This window comes from Tursiops truncatus, chromosome 2, assembly GCF_011762595.2.
Source record: "Tursiops truncatus isolate mTurTru1 chromosome 2, mTurTru1.mat.Y, whole genome shotgun sequence".
NCBI lineage: Eukaryota > Metazoa > Chordata > Mammalia > Artiodactyla > Delphinidae > Tursiops > Tursiops truncatus.
The window spans coordinates 8,903,948-8,919,220 of record NC_047035.1 but is presented as its reverse complement, the minus strand read 5'-3'; the positions used below and the strand labels follow the sequence as shown (position 1 = coordinate 8,919,220).

General features: G+C 45.4%; 1 long non-coding RNA gene across 1 annotated transcript; it reads left to right on the top strand.

Moving 5' to 3' along the window:
- Positions 1-8,069: 8,069 nt before the first annotated feature.
- Positions 8,070-14,610, top strand: LOC141277929 (uncharacterized). The gene is made up of 3 exons (XR_012329841.1): positions 8,070-8,473; positions 9,926-10,056; positions 12,982-14,610. It is a non-coding gene; the product is annotated as an uncharacterized lncRNA (long non-coding RNA).
- Positions 14,611-15,273: the final 663 nt, after the last annotated feature.

Here is a 15,273-nt window from a genome sequence, read left to right as displayed (position 1 = left end):
CTAAAACACGGAGGAAACCGATCAAAACCTTGTGTGCCGAGACCCTGACCTCCGAAACAAATGCCAAGCAGACATTAAAGCTGGGGTCCAAACTCGTGGGCCCTGGGCCGAACCCAGCCCTCAGACCTCTTCTGATGGGCCTGGGCATGGCTCTGTTTTGATAAAGCTTTATGTTGAAGTATGACACACAGACAGAAACTGCACATGTCCTAGGCGTATAGTTCAATGAATTTTCAAGGTTATCACAAGCATAAATCAGGGACTTTGGTCCCATACACTAAACGTTCTCAGCTCATCCAGAAACCCCTTCAGCCTGCACAATGCTGTAAAGTTCATTTTACTTAGTTGCCAACGACAACAGCAATAGAAAATCTGAATTTCTTGACAAAATGGAATGATTTGTCTGCTGCTGCCTGCCCACAGGTAGAGGGAGCTGAGGTTGGCTACCAGCTTTAAAGGAGGTGGGAGCTTATCCGTTCTTGCCAGCCCCACTCCCCCGGCCCAGGCAAGAGGGCACCCAGCTCTGAGCCCACATTTTAAAGGACCCGTCCCTAAATCAAAACCATAAGGAGGGGTTCCCTGGTGGCACAGTGGTTGAGAATCTGCCTGCCAATGCAGCGGACATGGGTTCGATCCCTGGTCCGGGAAGATCCCACATGCCGTGGAGCAACTAAGCCCGTGCACCACAACTACTGAGCCCGTGCTCTAGAGCCCGTGAGCCACAACTACTGAGCCTGCATGCTGCAACTACTGAAGCCCGTGCCCCTAGACCCCATGCTCCCCAACAAGAGAAGCCACCGCAGTAAGAAGCCACGCACCACAACGAAGAGTAGCCCCCACTCGCCACAACTAGAGAAAGCTCATGTACAGCAATGGAGACCCAACACAGCCAAAAATAAAATTAAAGAAAAACAAATAATGAGATATTACTTTATACCTGTCAGAATGGCTATCATCAAAAAGAACACAAATAACAAATGTTGGTAAGGAAGTGGAGAAAAGAGAACCCTCATATACTGTTGGTGGGAATGTAAATTGGTGAAGCCACTGTGGAAAACAGTATGAAGGTTCCTTAAAAAACTAAAAATAGAGTGACTGTATGATCCAGCAATCCCACTCCTGGGCATATATCCAGAGAAAACTCTAAATCAAAAAGATACGTGAACCTCAATATTCAAGCAGCACTATTTAGAATAGCCAAGATATAGAAACAACCTAAGTGTCCAACAACAGATGAATGGATAGAGAAGATGTGGTACGTATATACAATGGAATATTACTCAGCCATAAAAAAGAATAAAATGTTGCCATTTGCAGCAACATGGATGGACTTGGAGGGCATTAAGTGAAATAAGTGAGACAGAGAAAGACAAATACTATGTGATATCACTTATATGTAGAATCTTAAAAATACAACACATTAGTGAATATAACTAAAAAGAAACAGACTCATAAATATAGAGAACAAACTAGTTACCAGTGGGGAGAGGGATGGAGAAGGGGCAATATAGGGGTAGGGGAGTAAGAGGTACAAACAATTAAGTTTAAAATAACCTACAAGGATATATTGTACAACACAGGGAACATACCAATATTTTATAATAACTATAAATGGAGTATAACCTTTAAAAGTTGTGAATCACTATATTGTATTCCTATAACTTATATAACATTGTACAGCAACTATACTTCTGTTTGGCTGGCCAGGTGGCCCTATCTACTCTTTAGGAAGCGCTAACACTCAGTCTTACCTTCTAGGGCAGTCAGTGTTGGCAAGCTTTTTTGTAAAGGGCCAAATAGTAAACATTTTAAACTTTCCTGGCCATGTGGTTTCTGCTACAACTGCTCAACTGCTCTTGTAGTGCTTAAACAGCTCTAGACAAGATGTAAGCGAGTGGGCACGCTGGGTCCCAATAAAACTTTATTTACAAAAACCAGCAGTGGGCTGGACTTGGCCCCTGCCACCCCCAGAGCAATTTCTTTTCTCTTGCCTCCCCCCAGCACAGTAACCAACCAGACAGGTGCTTCCCAATGAATTTTAAGGCAGAACAGGCCCTGCCTCAACTCTTCCAACCAGGAGAGAACAGGTTTTAAGGGGTAAGGGGAGGCTGGGTGGATACATTGAGCAGTGAGCCCACAAAGTGGTGTTACTGGCTAGGTCTGGGAGTACACGCCATGCATAAGGCCAGCTCCTGACCTCATCTCATTAAGTCCCTAGGACACTCCTGCATCCCATTCCCGGGAAATGGAACTGTAACAATCTCACTTCCCTGGCTGAAACACCCAACACAACAGGGAGGTGGGAGGGGCCTTTATGGAAGATCACACATCCTCACGGAGTAGAGCCAGTCTGATATGAACAGGCAGGCTGCTAATTCCACCCTCCTCACCCCTTTCCAAACTGATGTTTTGTTTGTTTGTTTCCTTTTCTTTTTTTTTTTTGTTTGGTTTTTAAAATTTATTTTTAATTGAAGTATAGTTGATTTACAAGGTTGTGTTAGTTTCTGGTGTATAAACTGATGCTTCTTAAATCCAGCGTTGCAAACCCAGTTCCTACAGGAGCCAGATGAGTCAGGTGGGACTGATTCCGGCTGCTATAAGACAATCTGGAGTTATAGGTGGGCTGCCTTTAACCTGTGCCAGGCCAGAGCACTTGTACAAACAGAGGCCCACATAACATGTGTCCAAATGTGTGTAAAAGTTCTAAATCAGCTACTGATTGAAATATTCTGCTATCCCCTATTCTCCTTTCTTGACAAATACACCGTCACAGCAAGCTGGATTCGGATATAGATTTCTTGGATTCTATTTTGGTCAGATTTCTGTGTCAACCTGGGTAGGCGACGGTGGCCCAGTTGTTTAGTCAAGCGCTAGTCTCGATGTGGCCATGCAGGTGTTTTGCAGCTGTGATTAACATTTAAATCAGTAGACTTTGAGGAAAGCAGATTGCTCTCCATAATGTGGGTGGGCCTCATCCAATCAGTTGAAGGCCATAAGAGAAAAGCCTGAGAGATACTATTCCCAGAAGAGAAAGGAATCCTCAAGACTGAAGCCTAGAAACTCTGTCTGAGTTTACAGCCTTGCTGACCTGCCCTACAGATTTTAGACCCGCCAAGCCTCGCAACAGCATGAGTCAATGCCTTAAAATAAATCTCTCTCTATATCTATCTGTATACCCTTGGTTCTGTTTCTCTAGAGAACCCTGACTAATACAGAGCCTGTGGGGCTCTGTGCTGGAACATGGTCTCCAGGGAGAGTGGACTCTGGTCTGGGGCCTGCACCTATTTCCTGCCACCCCCATAGCCTGCCCATCTGAGTTCCATCCAATGCCCCTCTTTCCATCTCACAAACAGTTGCCCTTGGCACCGCCCCTAAGTGTGCAGACATCTATGGAGTCAGTTACTAGAAATACTCACCACCCAGATCTAGCAGAAAGCACAGAATTCTGGGGTCTTGGGCCTGAAGTGTGGTTTAGGAGGGGGAAGGAAGGTGAGGGGTCCAAATGGACGTGTCTTCTGGGCTCTTTGGACCATTTGTCCTACAGGGCATGAAGAGGAGAACAGGGAAGTGCTATTTTATTATTTATTTTATTTTATTTTATTTTAATTGACCTTTAAGGATACAACACTTTTCCATCCATATAGAGATAAAAATCTGCAGAACGGAGAATAACATTTGTCTTGTTGGAGGTTTACAGGAACATCGTGACCTGATCTACGAGGTCAGCTACAAGAACAAAGGATTCTGACACCAAGAAGTTTGTAACAACAAACCACGCCCCTCCCTCACCTGGCCTTTAAAAATGCTTTGCTGAGGGCTTCCCTGGTGGCGCAGTGGTTGAGAGTCCGCCTGCCGATACAGGGGACACGGGTTCGTGCCCCGGTCCGGGAGGATCCCACATGCCGCGGAGTGGCTGGGCCCGTGAGCCATGGCCGCTGAGCCTGTGTGTCCGGAGTCTGTGCTCCGTAGCGGGAGAAGCCACAGCAGTGAGAGGCCTGTGTATCGCCAAAAAAAAAAAAAAAAAGCTTTGTTATAACCCTTCGGGGAGTTTGGGGGTTTTGGGGCAAGAGCCACCCATTCCCCTTGCGTGGCCCTGAAATAAACCTTTCTCTGCTCCAAACTCCAATGTTTCATTTGCTTGGCCTCACTGTGTTGGGCACATGACCTTGTGTTTGGTAACACTGAGAGCTTAGGAGGAAGCGGTTCTGTGCAAGCTGGCACAGGGAAGGCAGACCTACATCCATCTGCTCCCATCTCCTCCATCTTTACCCCCAATAGCCCACCCATCAGCCCTTGGGTTAAGAGGGGACATACATGGAGCCAGCCTTGGTGGCCACATAGGCTGCATAGGTTATCATTACACTGAGGAATTTGACCCAGGGGGCATCTGGTGGGTTAAAATCCAGCTCATGCCACTCACCAAGCCATGTGCCTGGCATGGGCTACATCTGCCCAGAGAAGAGGGCACCTCCTAATTCTCATAATGAGCTAGTGTGGCAGCTTTGGTGGCAGCCTGGAGTTTGATTCCAAACCTGGCCCTGACCTTGAACAAGAGACACAAATTGTCCAAACCTCAGCGTCCTCATCTGTCAATGGCAACAAGAGTAGTACTATGACAGGTGGAATAAAGGCCCCTCAGGGATGTGCTCAAACCTATGACTATGTTACCTTGTGTAGATGTGATTAAATTAAAGATCTTGAGATGGGAGATGATCCTGAATTATCCAGGGTGCCTAATATAATCTCAGGGGTCCTTATAAAAGGAAGGCAGAGGGTCAGGGTGAGTAGTAAGAGATTTGAAGAAGGAAGCAAGAGGAGGGAGGGATGCCAGGAAGGGGAGACAAGCCAAGGAATGTGGGCTGCCTCTAGAAGCTCAAAAAGGCAAAGAAAAGGACTTTTCTTTGGAACCTCCAGAAGGAACCAGCCCTGCCAACACCTTGACTTTAGCCCAGCGAGACTGGCTTTGGACTTTTAGTTCCAGAACTGGCTTTGGACTTCTAGTTCCAGAACTGAAAGAGAATAAATTTGTGTTGCTTTCAGCCATGAAACACGTGGCCATCTGTCACAGGCAGCAGAGGAGACTCACACAGGCACCTGTCTCAGAGGTGGTTTTAAGGATGGGACAACTGGTCACCCGACTCAGCCCTCAGCAACAAGACAGCCCCCCACCACCCAGGGTGGCTTCCACAGGGCTCCACCCCTCCTCCAGCAGGATGGCTTTGTTTGGGGGCAGTGGGGAGTCCTGTGAATGCAGAGGGTCTGCCTGGCCTCAGGCCCTCCCCACGCTATCCCTCTGCCCAGAATCTTTTTCCTTCCGGTTTTATCCAGAATCTTCTTCCTTCTGGTGTATCACGGCTGGCCCTGTTCAGGGACCCTGACCACCTCTTCTGTAACAGGCCTGCTCTGTAGGTGTCACCACTCCTGTGCCTTTTCTGTCACAGGCCGAGGACCACAACTATATATGATGCTTGTCTCCCGCACTAGATTTCCGCTTTATCCACCTGAATCCTCAGTACCCACCCTAGTATCTGACATACAGCTGGCACTCAATAAATACTTTTTGAAGGATGGAGGAAGGGAGGAAAAAGAGAAGGAGGGTAAAGGGAAGGAGAGAAAGAAGAACCCCCAAGGAGTTTATGTCCTTCAGATTCACAACCCTCAAGATGACTGATTCACAAAAACACACTCCAGGCAGAAGACAGGCTACGTGGTGTTTAACTGGTGTGGATGGAGAGTGGCCAGTTGCTGTGTGAATCTTCTAACTGCTGAAGAACAGGTGGAAGAGGTGGGACTCACCAAGTGCTCACAGGAGTACAGGCTGCCTGGTTTCAGGTCAGATAGACATCATCTGGTCCTCAAAACTGTATCAGGCCCCACCTACGTGTGGACCTAAACCAGAGCAGCTGAGATGTCCCCAGCCCAGACCTGGACAAGGCAGAACAAAGCTTTGATCCTCCGAAAGCGAGCTCCCCGCCATCCCAGAGTCCCCTCCCCCGAGTGCTGAAACTGTCCTTCCGCTCCCCTACCCTGTGCAAGCACGTTCATCCTCGTGTCCATGGCAATGACCGTGGGCTTCAAAGTCCTTCTTCCCATTCTCCCATGAGATGCCAGGGCTGTGTGCAGAGGACTCCTCTCAGGAGCTCTCGGCGGGGCTCACCTTGCAGATGTGAGCACATGGGAGGCAGCCTGAGCAGGTGCAATTCAGGCCGGGATGAAGATGCCACGGGAGTCCCGTCCGCAAAGACTTACTGAGCATGCGCCGTGTGCCGGGCCCTAGCCGGGGAGATGGGCAGCACACAAAGAAAGAAGCTCACCTTGCCGGGGGTGTGATGAAGAAGAGAAAAGCAAGACTGGTCCACTTTTGCCACTCGGTAGACCAGAGAGATAGCAGGCCCATTTCCCCCATCGTTCCCCAAGGCTTCCTCCCATGCCTCGGATTTGAGCCAAAAGGGTGACTAATCAAAGATTAGGGATAATATCATATATTGTAAATGGAGAATGAGATGTGAGTATAATTAGAGAGTCACCTTTGAGGTGAGATTTGAAAGAGCTATGAAACTTTTAAACACGTGTATAGCCCTATCACCCAGAAATTCCACCTCAAGGTATATCTACTCTGGAAAAAATCTCTACACTTACACACAGAAGATACGTACAAAGACTTTATTATAGCATTGTTTGAAGTAGCTATAAACTGGGAACGATGTCTACTGATCCATAATATAGGAAGAGCAGTTTAAAAGGAGGAAGAGGATTTAGCTGCACTGAAGTGAAGATTCTCCAAGATATGATCATTGGGTGAAAGAACAAGTTGTAGAAAAATAAGTGTAACATAACGGCATTAGTTCAGCCTTCTTGGGTCCATGGTAATGAACGTAAATGCACGGAGGATAGTAACCATGGTTACCTCTGGAAAGAAGGCTAGAGGGAGGGTGTGGTCAAAGCCTACAGGCTCGACTCAAATACTCCAGTTTTTACACAGAGAATTATGTGTGGATTGTCTGCATAATTTTTATATCTGTATAATTAAACATTTGAAGGAAAGGAAAACAAGGTGATAGAACAATTCCCAAGTTCCACACCTCAGTGCCAGCTCAGATGTCATTGTCTAGTTTGACAATAAAAACAAATGCCCTGATTGCTGTTTACAGAATACACACCCGCACACTTCACTCAGATGGGATAACAGTGCTATTATTTAGCTTTTGTTTTATTGCGTTTAAAAAAACAACCACTCGAAAATGTCGTGCTTAAAAGCACAATCATTTTATTCGGCTCACACATCTGTGGGTCAGCTGAGTGATGACTGGATCTGGGCCAGCAAGGCTCACGCTTGCTGGGTTCGCCCACGAGTCCGTGGTCAGCGGGCAGCCAGACAGTCTAGAATAATCTAACTCATGTATCTAGAATGTGACACTCTCTTCTCCTTGGCCTGGCTCTCATCCTCCAACAGGCTAACTCAGGCTTATTCATGTGGTGGTGTCAGAGGTCCAACAGAATCACAGTGAAATCTGCAATGCCCCTGGAGGCTCTGAAATTCACAGTGTCACTTCCACCACCTTCCACTGGTCAAAGCAAATCCTGAAACCAACCCATGTAAAGTCTTGGGAAATAGACTCCACTCCACCTGGCTAATAATAGGAACCACTACTGTGTGCCAGGCCCTGTGCTTAGCACTGCGGGTATATTTTCTCATTATCTGCTGATAGTTTCCATGCAAGACTCCAGGAAGCCTTTAACCCACCCACAAATTCTCCCCTGCAGATGTTTAAAATGCCACCATTCCTAGTTCTCTTCTGCTATGAGCTGAATTATGACCCCCACCCCCAAGACTCTTATTGCAAATCCCTAACTCCCAGTGTGGCTGTATTTGGCATTAGGAAGTAATTAAGGTGAAATGAAGTCATAAGGGTGGGGCCATGATCTGATAGGATTAGTGTCCCTGTAAGAGGAGACTCCAGAAATCATCCTCTCTCTCTCTACCACATGAGGACACAGTGAGAAGGTGGCCATCTGCAAGCCAGGAAGAGGGACCTCACAGGGCATGGAGCTAACACTTTGATCTTAGACTTCTCAGACTCCAGAACAGTGAGGAATGCGTTTCTGCTGTGTAAGTCACCCAGTCTGTGGCATTTCTATGATGGTGGCCTGAGCTAAGACACTCTCTGCCCCCTTCTAAGATATAGCACCCCTTGAGCTGACGGCCAGACCCCCTCTGTAATTCCTCAGAGGCACGTGCAGTTTGTTGTTCTGCTCTCCTTCCCAGTGAGACAGACTTCAAGGTGAAATCCCCCAGAACACCGTGTTTCTGTGTAGAACTAGTCCAACCCCCCTTTTTCTCTGCTTTTTTAAATTCTTTTTCTGCTTGGAAGACACAGGTTTGGCAATGACTGCTTGAACCCAACAGGTGTGTCCTGAGTCGAAAGAGAACATCTCAGGAATAGAAATGGGTCTGAAGTCACCTCAGCTGTTAGTGAGTATCTGTTGTAAACTTTCCAAGGATAATGAGAATAAAGGAAGAACAGAGCTCCACCTGGCAGTGCACAGGCCCCCCCCCATTCCGACACTCCCCCGCCCCCCACAGGGCTCAAGCCCTGGCACTGAGCATGAAGGTCAAGGGCAGTGATGCCGACACCAGACCACCCGAACTCACATCCCATCTCTCAGGTTTTAGCTGTACCTTTGGGCACATCTCCCAACCTCTCCAGCCCTCAGTTTCCCCACCTGTACAATAGAGATAACAGTACCCTTCCTCATGGGGTGGCTGACAGCATTAAATGGGTTAATGCCCATCGAGCTCTCAGGGCAACCTCTGGGCCACAGGAAGAGCCAACACATATTAGTCACAGTGTAACCACGGTATATACCCTGGAGGGAAGGGCTGGAGGGGAAGGCGCTTGCCTCCCTGCCCCTCCCTGGGGCTCCTGAAGGAACTCTCCTGCACAAGGGCGCAGACCATGTGTGTGGGCTTCACACACATCCTACTCCTTCACCTTCACAGCAGTGCTCAGAGGAAGGTGTGGGGACCCGTGTTAACAGGTGGAAAAATAAGGCTAAGAAAATTCAGCATCTCGCCCTACATTACACACCTGGTGAGCAAACACCAGATTCCCCACTCTGTTTCTGACCTCCAGGAACATCTTAGCACACTTTGGATGAGAGGGATGGATGCTGGAAGGTCCCCCAGAGTCACCTGACCCCGTGTTCCCATTTAGAACCTACCTCCATGCATGCCCTTCCTAGCGCTTGCAATGAGGAAAAGCAGGCAGACCTGGGTTTGAATTCAGGCCCCACCACCTATGATTTAGGTAAGTCACTTAGCCTTTCTGAGCCACCATTCCTCAACTGTAAAATGCGTAGATTAAACAAGCTGTTAAAAAATAAGTGACAATGGGGCTTCCCTGGTGGCACAGTGGTTGAGAATCCGCCTGCCGATGCAGGGGACACAGGTTCGTGCCCCGGTCTGGGAAGATCCCACATGCCACGGAGCAGCTGAGCCGTGGCAAAAAAAAAAAAAAAAAAAAAGTAAGTGACAAGCCCAAGGTAGAGGTATTTGTGCTAAAACCAAGACTTAATATTTGACCTTATTGCGGTTACAAATAACCCTCCCCAGGAATGTAATCCTAACCAGTCAGTGTGGAATTTTCTGGGCAGCACCAATGAGGTCATCCTTTCCATCTCCCAAAGGAAGATGAGGTCATCTACCACATAAACCTCATCCGTCCCCCATGGGTATGTTACCCAAGCCCAAAATAATCTTCTTTGTTTATGACGTCCTTGTATTGCCTTTAAAAACCTTTCCCTTTCTGTAGCCCTTTGGAACTCCCTTCTGTTTTCTAGATGGGATGCTGCCTGAATCATGAATCATTCAATAAAGCCAATTAGATCTTTAAAATTTACTCAGTCGAATTTTGTTTTTTAACAGATTGGTGGCAGTGATGGAGGCATCCAAAGCAAACTTCTGATGGCGTTCAGGGACAATGAGAAACACAGGCATGGTACCCACAAAGCCTTTTTTGAGTTCACTGTATTTCTCACCATTTCTGAGGGCTGTAGGTACGTTCCTCTTGGTTCTGAGCTCTGCTCCCTTTGCATTGCGCTCCTGATATAATTGGCTTTCCAGCCAGTTCACCATTTGTCTGGAATCACTCATTCCACGTTGGGGGCTGCTGCTAGTTCAGACCACAATTTCCCATTTGATTAGAAAGCTCAGGCTTTGGTTCTGTTCCCAGGCACTACATTGGGCACCTCTGGTGGCAGCTGTGGTGCCTCATTTGAGGTCTCCTGGTTCAATCCTTTCCCCCGTCCCGGGTTCCACTGGGAACTAGGGAATTGGGGCTGGTGCGCACAGGGCCTTTTTCCTGGCCACTGCTGGGGGTTAGGGCGCACATGTTTGTTTTGTTTTGTTTTGTGCAGATAAAGTCTAACTGAAAGAGATGAGATATTTAATTTCTAGAGTCAAGTACATAAGAGTTCTGGCACACTTCTTATTTTATGTCTAAGAACTATAATCCTGGAAGCTGTAAATATCTACAAAAATGGCCAAATCTTACTAAAAACAACCTGGAATTACAATGGCCATTAGAAGGAATGTTCCAATTAGATAAGATCACATGAGAAGTACATTTTATATATATATATACTTACATTAAAGTATAGTTGATTTACAATGTTGTGTTAATTTCTACTGTACAGCAAAGTGATTCAGTTCTATATATATGTATACACACTACACACACACACAAACACACGCACAGACATACACACACACACAGTCTTTTTCATATTCTTTTCCGTTCTGGTTTATCACAGGATATTGCATATAGTTCCCTGTGCTATACAGTAGAATCTTGTTGTTTATCCATTCTATATATAATAGTTTGCATCTGCTAATCCCAAACTCCCACTCTATCCCTCCTACACCCCCCTTGACAACCACAAGTCTGTTCTCTACGACTGTGAGTTTATTTTGTAGATAAGTTCATTTGTGTCATAAGAAGTGCATTTAAAAGTAAGAATTCCCAAATTAAACAAACAGAATGGAATATCTATTTTATTGATATACAGAAGCTTCCAAAAGTCTTCAAAATAGCTTCATTAAAAAGTTTGTTACAAAAGGTTAATGAAAATTTAGAGACTACAAGACCATAAACAAAAGTCCACCAAGTTGATGGCACCACCATTTTTACCTTTTTTTTTACCTTTAAGGGAAGGCCTTCATTTGGGCCCCTCCCAGAGCTTACAGTACTCTGAAGAATTTTCTAGTAAACTGCTACAATATTCCTTTAAGCAGCCAAGGGGAAACAAAAATTAAAATTTTTAAAAATCTTGCCAAATTCTGAAATTGATTGAAACTGTGTTCTCCACTTTAAACCTCACTCAGAGCAGGCAGATGGGATCCGGGGAGAGCTAGCAGAACCTGGCTAAGGGTGAGAATTCTTACCAGAGTTAACTTTCCCAGATCTCTGTCTGTAGCGCCCAGTCGGAAAAGGAAAATAAAATTTCATGTTGTCCCTTCCTTTCCAAATCCAGATCCATTGGTTATTGATCCTTTCTCTCCTGGGGATAGCTATTGCCTTCTTGCTTTTCTCATTTTGTGTCCTAAGAGCTTGGCTTGGATTTCCACCTTCCTGGGACCTGCAGGCTGTGGTTTCTTTCTTTCGGCTATCTTTGAGGGTGTCTCCAGATCTTGGGAAGCTAATAACTTTTACACCCTCTTTGAGGATGCCTCTTTGGTCCATGGACTTGTTTAATACTGTCTGAAATATTTACTCTTTGTCCCAACTGAAAACTGACAAGGTATATATTTAAAAGAATTTTTTTGTAGCTCTGTAAGTCAAAAGGTGGCCAGATTAGAAGCTGATATTCAGAGTTTCCTAGGAAAAATTTTTTATGCCTTCTCCCCTAAGCTAAGATAAAACTATGTACCCAGAGGGAAAGAAGCAGCAGACTTGGGAGAAGATCTGAAGGAGTTACACTTTTGTAAGAAACATTGACATTTGTAAAGGAAATCTCCATTTGTAAGGGTGTCTCCCTCTCTGTACCAGGAAAATCAGGATGACTCTAAGTCTCTAGAAACTCTTATCAAGGGAAAGGGCCCTGAGCTACATCTGCATCACAACCTTGCCCTTGTTTACTGTGTGTTCCTGGTCACCTCCCATGACTGACTCCCCACCTGACATCTTCTTTTGTCTTTAGCTGAAGATGGTATTTAAGGTGAAGGCTTGGGCCAGGTGGGAGAGTTACCTCAGTTTTTCTGGATACATCCTGGGTACACAGGAGGTATACCTGTTATTAAACTTTTGTGTGTTTTTCTCCTGTTCATCTGTCTTATATCAATTTAATTATTACAGCAGCCAAAGAACGTAGAAGGGAGGAAGGGAAAAGTTTTCCACCCGTACATGTGGATTAAATTAGATACTGCAGGTAATAATCCTTATGTAGTAAATGCTTAGCAGAATCTAGTGTTCTTCTCCCCTGATGGACACAGAAGGTGGTGGTACCAAACAGAACTTGGGTCCACTCGCCCACCAATGTACTGACACTACATTGTGGTGAAGGAAAATACAGCATTTATTGCAGGACCCAGCAAGGAGTATGGGCAGCTCATGCTCGAAAGACCCTGAACTCCCTGGTGGTCTTCAGGGAAGAGTTTTTAAAGGCAACATTTGGAGTGAGGGCTGCAGGGTGCATGACTTTCCTCTGATTGGTGGGGGAGTGAGGTAACAGGGTAATGTTTCAGGAATCTTGATCAGCAAGCTTCTGGTTCCAGCCTGTCTGGGGTCTGTGTGCTTGTGTTCAGCATGTAGTCACCATCTACCACCTGGTTGGGGACCTTAGTTTCTGCAGAACAACTCAAAGACATGCATCCTATTGTTAAGTATATCCCTTGAGGAAGAACTAGGACTCTGTTTTATTGCTGAACTATTTTTTCCTGACTGCTTTCCCTCTGTTTCTGCATTGCCTCACTCCCCTAATTAGTGACAGCTTGAATCTGCTCTTTGGAACTCAGGGAAGGCCTAGGAGACTGAAGCCTTTTTCTACAAACAAGAAATGGGGATCTCAGAGGGGCTTTTGCAGCCAGGAAGACCCCACAGGATTCTGCTTGGTGTCAGGGGGAGAAGAACCCCAAAGTCATGGGGCCTCCAGCTGCCCCTGGCCAAAAACTTCACAGTTTCTGGGCTCTCTCCCAAGCTCCCAGGTGCTGACTATGGGATTCCTCCAGGAATTTGCTGGTAAACGTCTTAATCTGCTCTGAGAGGCACTGAGTCAAAGAGGGAAAATGAACATTTTAGAAGCAAGTGCGTCTGCCGTGGGTCTGATGGAAGATATTTGAAAGCCTCTTTATCAGCCCAATTCTGTACCTTTCCAGGTCAAATTCTTCTCAATTTCCAGAGATCCTGAAAAATCATTCTTTCAGCCTTCCATTGAATAAGCATTTCTTGAGCACCTCCTCTGCACCAAGCCCTGCACTAACCACTAAAGAGATGAGAGTGCCTGCTTTCTCTCATTTGTTCAAAGGACATTTCCTGAGTGCCTACTATGCACTGAAAAATTCATTTTTCTTCTACACTTGTGAGCTCTTGGCCGAGACCTCCTGTAATAAAGACAGATGAATAAAAGAATAAAAGAAAAATAAACAGAAATTTATTAACATGTATACTTCATATGTCCATGGGAGATATCCAGAGAAAAATAAGTGGTTTCCCAAGGTGACCTGAGTGAGCCGTTTAAACACCATCATCTTCAGCAAAAGACAAAGGAAGGTGTAGGGTGGAGACTGTCATGGAAGGTGACCAGGAAAAGCACAAGGGTAAGGTTTGTCATGCAGATTGAAGTCAAACCTTCTTCACTGATAAAAGTTTCTAGAGATTTAAAGAAATTCTTCTTTGTCTGGTACAGAGAGAGACATGCTTACAAATGGAGATTTCCTTTAAAATGTGAATGTCCCTTACAAAAGGGTGACCACTATTCTGTTTTCAAAGCTTCTCCTGTATCTTCTGTTTCTCAGAATAACCTTTATGTCAAAGAGGGCTGTTTTGGGGTGGCATATTCTCCTACCCTTCAAGTGCAAGACCCAGTGGACACAAAGATGGAACTCCTCATCCCTGACTCTGAAGGATTCCATAGTTCCAAGTACAGACAGCAAGAAATACAACAAACACAGAAAAATTACTCCTACCACCTGTCCTCCAGAGCCTTCCTTCACACTGAGTGCTAGTAACATGAGAAAAGGAGCAACATTTTAAGCTACAAGCAGTCATGGAGGAATTCCAGGCTTCCCAGTAAGGGTAATGGAAAATTTGGGAGAGGGAAATGGACCTTCCACAAAATCTTTGAAATTGGACCATATAGGTGATACCTAAATGCTGATTCACCCAACCATTTGACAAATATTTACTGAGTGCCTACTATGCACTAGGCATGGTATCTAACTAGTGCACAAGTCTTACTTCTCTTTTCCCTTCACTTCAGACAGAGCAGAGGCCATGACACTGGAAATATACAGGCACATCCCAGCATTATAAACATGGGTGCCCAAGAAGTATATTGGATACCCTTTTAAGAAAACAACTGCCTTCCTCTCAGGAGAACCATTGCCATTATTAATTCAAGAACATCTTAGAGAAATCACTCCCTGTCAGGGATGTCAGTGTAGGGGTGGAAAATTTTCCCTATTTTCCTTCTAGTTTCTTTGGCTGGTCTAATAATTAAATTGATGTAAGACAGATTAACAGGAGAAAAACGAATTTAATTTTGTATGTACAGGAGCCCCATAAATATATGAGACTCAAAATAATGACCAAAGCAAGAAACCTTTTAGACAAAGAAACAATAAATTTGTGATGAATTGAAAAGACAGATGCGTTTGGGCTTGGGGTGGTAAACTGGTAAATAAGTGACACGTTTTGTTTATATAGCATGCTTGGCCGTAAATTCCCTGTATCTGGTGATAAGGTTGCCTCCTACCCTCCTGCTATAGGAAGGGTACCTTCACAAGGAAGATTTACCTCCTGCTTTTGGGACACAAAGGAAGGTCAGAGTGCCCTTTTGTACTGGCTGTTTCTCAAGTACCTATAATTCAAAATAATCAATATGCCAAAATGACATTTTTTGGGGGTGGCATATTCTGCTCCCTTTCCTCAGTTTAGGAAGAAAGTCACTCCCTCTCCTGTCAAAAGCCAGACTGGGCTGCATGGTCATCTCCTGCTTGTCTTTACAGCTCTTGGATAAATAAGCCCCAGACCAGCTTGGCCTCCATTTTAAACTAAT